The following is a 5,691-nucleotide window of genomic DNA, read 5'->3' on the forward strand; positions in this document are numbered from 1 at the left end:
ACCCTTGTGATACGAACGCCAGTGATTGCATCAACACGTTTGGCTCCTTTCGGTGCATTTGTCCACCTGGGTTTACTGGAGACCTCTGCAAGGATGGTTGTATTAAGATATCCGACATATACAATGTTCTTATGAAGCATTTAGATAAACCCGTCAAAGTGAAATCACAATTATTGCAAAATGTTGAAAATAAAAATCAAGTAGTTGTAGACGTGAACTTAACTGTTAAAGCTGGCATGAAAAATGATCATTAGTACTAACATTTCCTATCTCTCTCACACTACTATCATATTAGTTTTCGATATCTATTGTTACGTTAACCTCTATACACTCTCCATACGAGGGCTGTACGATATGGAATGTGTATTGCACGATTTCTTGAATAGTTCTATTCAATACCTTACAAATGGTGTAGACACAAGGATTCAGCTCCACAACAGTACTAAACTTGTAAACATTTCAATATTTGTAGCTCCAGTTGACCACTGTTTTAAAATGGCCAGGAAAGGGGTTTAACATATCGAAGAAATCAGAGCTTACATTAAACTTTGCATAAACAATTTTCATTCGGTTATGTTGATTTTACTATTCAAGTCGAAATAATTTTGAGATTACATACAATACACATTGCATATTGAACAACCCCTCGCACGAGGACTGGAAAACTATTAGTATACATCTTTCAACGGATACATGCATCATACATGTATATATCCAATACTTACATTGGACGGATAGAATTGAAATGAAGGGTAGAATGTTGTAGAATGTTTATCATGTCAGTTAGTCATTTAAGTATCTCGCTACATTCTAAGAGGTTCCAATGTAGAGTTACAATGTACTGAGCGGCGGATTACGTTGTTTACACATTCTAAAGTACGACTTTTTACGGGAAGCTTGTACAATAGTTTATGTCCGTTTGGATGCTAAATATTTTATCCCTCCCCCTCTCAATTTTTTATTATGTATGTATTAACATCATTAAAAATTAAATTAATTCATTAGTGGTCAATATGTATATTTAGTCCGTAATCAGTGAATTATGCCATATCATGAAATCGTTCTCAATGCACATCACATGAGATACACGGAAATTAATTTAGAACACATAGAAAGACTGATTTCAGAATATAGAGTGACAAATCAGATCCATTTTGGGTGGACTTAATTGGCCTTTTTACATGCATACAACATTTCGTAGCTTAAATTTGAGTTGTGTTATCTTCATGCACATTTGATGTCGTCAAATGTCAATGCATCATTATTAAGTTCAGTTTCTCTTTATTCCTTGTTGTTCTGTTATCTAAGTAACAATACGTAAATTGGTTCATTTAAGATATGTGTAGGTTATCTCATTTAATATCTGTTTTCAAATTCAAATAGGGTTCAATTTAACACCCGTCCCACCCTTATCGATTTAATTCGCCGCCCTAGTATAAACTACCTTCCGATGCCCCTGTGACAAATGAGCCTGGATGTCTGTTCTCTAAGTACTTTGATTTGAGCAGAATACATTTGATATAAAGATTCACGCTATGGCCATTGAAAGAATTGGTTTTCTGATATTTTTACAGATGTGGATGAATGTTCTGATGCGAGTCTTGGAAATGAATCGCTTTGTTTTAATAATGGATCTTGCGTAAACAATCTTGGGTCTTACACATGTAATTGCTCAGCAGAATGGACCGGCTCAAGATGTGAGATAGGTAATGATATAATACAACATTGCCTGATACAGATAGATGATTTATTATATTTTAAAATTTTAAACTGATAAAGTACATTCAAGGATCCAGCGTACATCATTGTTTTCTGTAATCTATCAAACTCTTGGTACATCTAATCTGCCTAGTGGAATAGTTTAAACCAACTTTAATAAAATTAAACTTATTTATAGAACATATAAGATGAGGAAAAAAAGAATCAAGAAGTATCATTGTTAAAGTTATCATTAAACTTATGATAATATGATTTTTGTTGAAAGTTTACGTTAGTTATGAAGGATAAAGTTGAAATTAAGAAATTGTCAAATAAACGATCCATTTTTCATTAAAAAAAATGTATGTAGTAATTTAATTTTTACGGAAACACGATTAAACATGTATTTAGAGTTTTTAAAGAGTATAAGAAAAAATAAAATCAGGTGTAATTATTAAAACTCTCTAAAATAATGCTAATTTTGTTTTGCGGTAATTTTTGTTAGATATGATAGAATGAGGTTTTATCAAATAATTGTCGAATAAAAGATTCGTTTTTCATGGATAAAACAGAAGTTTCTTCCTCGCATAAACAGTATTGAATATGTATTTAGAATTTTCCTATTTTTTAAGCTGAGACCTTCATTGGATAGACAGCTAAGACCACGGAAATATGCCCAAAAAACTTACATTATACAGTTTGTCAATTCGATACGGAGCAAGATTGTTATAAAAAAAAGTAGGAAACTTATTAATTCATGAGTTTTTCTTCTCCATATTGAATAATAGTATGAAATTTCACATAAAATATTATTTCATTATTTTAATTAAGCGTTTTTTTTTTTATGTTTTGATCGTAATCTGGTGATTGAAAAGTCTCCTGTTCTTCATGAGTCTAATGGATGTAAAATGTATTGCAAACGCAAACATCCATATTGAAGAGAAAACATATCGTACATAAATATTTAATTGGTTTGATTCATGGCAAATCATCTTTTGACTATATGCGTGAAAAATGCTGATGAATGAATCTCAAGGATGTTTTAAATTAACATATATGGAATTTTTCACAGATGTTGACGAGTGCATCCGAAATGTTTGCCCCTTGAACACATCCAAAAGCTGTATCAACACATGTGGGTCCTTTCACTGTGTCTGCATGAGTGGATGGACTGGGAATCTGTGCTTGGAAGGTTAACTGCAAATATGCATACTTTTTTTTTAAAGATTAATCGATTTCAAAGTAGTACAAGTTTATTGTCACACTAGTGAGTATTTACATGTAATTATTTAAACAACAAAGCCATTTCTTTAAAAAATGTATGATTGCTAAAAACTATATTCGAAAGTAATTTAAGGGAATTCAAATATTCATACATATATAGTATTATATTTAAGTTGAAACATCAAATAATACCAACAAAGAAACACTAAACTGTGCACTTTAATCATCTTTTCATTAAGGAAAATGACTATCGACACTGTACATTGCATTTGCAATGAAACAAAACCTACACATTTGGTAGTTTAGCAAGCAGTGATTTTGTTTTCAGATATAAATGAATGTGAAAATAACACAATGTGCCTCAATGGTGGTATATGTCACAATACCAATGGATCCTTTGTCTGCAACTGTACCGCTGAATGGGGAGGACCATTGTGTGATTACCGTGAGCTTACGTTTAGTATCTGTATTATAAGATGCATAAACATATAAGATATATACTGTATGATAAAGAAAAAATGTGTTCATTATGAATTATTAAGCCTACAATACCCTTATATCATCAAAGAAACTACTATGAAAACTTATTTTAAGTTTTATTATCCATTTTAAAAATTCAGCTAATCTGTTATATTTCTGATTTGTTAAAAACTGATGTGACGTTTTGTTACCATTCAATCAAAACTTGATTTTCAGCTATATTGTATGCCGAACGAATTATATATTGGAACAACCCAGAAAATCACAAAAGACAAATTGAAAATCTCAATGCTAGTCTTCAACAAATCAAATCTAACCTCACTATCGACAAAAGCCTCTTAACCTCGGAAAGAATAAAAAGAATCAGTGCCCTTGATCATCGGACGTCCGCAGCGATCACTGGATACATCGGTGCCGGGGTGTTGTCGTTTGTATTTGGGTTGTTGCTCTGCTTTGATATAACTGTTTGCTGTACAGTAAAGAAATTCAAGAGATAGAAAAGCTCAGAAATAAACCTTAAAATATTCATGGTTTTCCTCTGATAAAATCAATCGTTTTTACGTGTGTCTGTGTGTGGATCAGCAAACTTCACATACCTTCTCTATTTAACGATATTTAAAAATTGCAGTTTACATTTAATCAATGTCCTTTGACATTCAGTAGAACGATTCATATTTGCACAAATGTGAAAGTTTATTCCGGTATATCTATCCAACCATGATTTAATTGTATAAACTGATTGTTTAGTCAATATTAAAAGAAATGCAGAGTGATTAAGGTGTTTTTTTAAAGTATAGATGTGTGCCATAGCAGATAATAACTTGATGTGATATAATCAATTAGACGACATGCGGTCATTGCGTTTTGAAAATTCAAGATTTTTTGTCCAACCTAGTGTCCGCACAAAAGAATTTGGTGATAAACAGTTTGACGGAAGTGCAGCTGTACGGCAGATCTAGGGCATGAACAACATCCATGTGGTTTGAGGAAAAAAACACCCATTCAAAAATGCATGATGAACTCGTCCTACACTTTTCGTTAATTAATCAATCCGCGTCCTTTGTTACCCCGTTCTGGAAAGTTCTACCCAATTCTCTCACCAGAGGTCGTGCTGTGCAAGCGAATGAGTATTAAAACTAAAATCGCCCACTAAAAAAACGAATTGACTCATTTTATTTATTCAATATTTGTCAAATCTTAACGTCTATGTATTCTTCAAATAGGCTAACAGTAAATATATTCACTCTTTACGTAATCATTCAATATTATTTAATTGCAAGTATATATTTTAATCGAGACTATCCCTGACTTGGATCCGCTAATGTGTGTCCACCTTCTTACTCTCGTTTTTGCTAATTCGGGCTTGTTTATCGAAAATGAAAGAAGGTTTTTGATTAATTTCCTAATAATAACTTATCAGTTAAAATCAGATATACCTAACGGACAGCATCACACGTGTTTAAATACCAAAGGTGTGAGCAAGTACTCTGGTGCAGGCATTTTGTAGTTTGTTTTTTTTTTGGCAAAATGCCTTAATTTATAAGTACGAGATTCGATGATGTCCATCTCAAAGATGTAGAATCGCATAAACTAACTGAGTAACTATAAGTAACAATCTGTCGTGGAACTAACATATCAAACAACATTTGTGTTAATAATTGTATTTCTGTGTTGAATGCTATAATTCTATATGCTTATTTATTGTATTTTTCATGTTTATGTTTGATTAGATATGTTGCATTTCTTTCCCAAACCTTGTAGAGGTCGTTGGCCAATTTCCCTTCAGTGGTCACTGTCCAAGTCTATTTTTAGCCAAATTCCCTAGTCTAAAAACCTCCCAGTGACCTATTATGTAATTAAAAAATAATATGGTGTAATTCTCCCCAAATTAAATTTGATAGCCAATCAAATTAAACGATATGGTCACGTGATTTGATCCGGTCAGTATCTGACCAGTGAGAGTAGGGTCATTCTGTCTTCATCTCTGAGAGTGTAAGCACAAGTAATGTTTTGATACACCCACCTCCATCCCCGTTTCACCAATCCAATATTTGAAAGTTGCATATATATACAAAATATTGTTATTCTGTATATTTTATTTTTGAGGTGCCATCTTTTTGCTGGTTTTGTATATATTGTATATAATTTTGAACGAAATATTGTTTTTCTGTAATTTAAGGGGATCAGCATATTAATAAGTTATTTAACGTTTAACATTTTGTGTGAGCAGTTTTGGGGTCTGATACCCTACTATGTTGATTATATTTTTCTTTACTTTCTTCAGTTTTA

The 5,691-nt window shown here is 32.1% G+C and overlaps 1 long non-coding RNA gene across 2 annotated transcripts; it reads left to right on the forward strand.

Annotated features, from left to right (window-relative positions):
- LOC128181510 (uncharacterized) lies at positions 1-5,691 on the forward strand. 2 transcript variants are annotated; one of them, XR_008243329.1, is made up of 5 exons: positions 1-96; positions 1,575-1,706; positions 2,771-2,890; positions 3,251-3,367; positions 3,619-5,691. It is a non-coding gene; the product is annotated as an uncharacterized LOC128181510 (long non-coding RNA). The 2 variants fall into 2 exon arrangements; XR_008243328.1 differs by having other exon boundaries at positions 12-1,706.

Source organism: Crassostrea angulata, chromosome 4 (assembly GCF_025612915.1).
Source record: "Crassostrea angulata isolate pt1a10 chromosome 4, ASM2561291v2, whole genome shotgun sequence".
NCBI classification, from domain to species: Eukaryota; Metazoa; Mollusca; class Bivalvia; order Ostreida; family Ostreidae; genus Magallana; species Magallana angulata.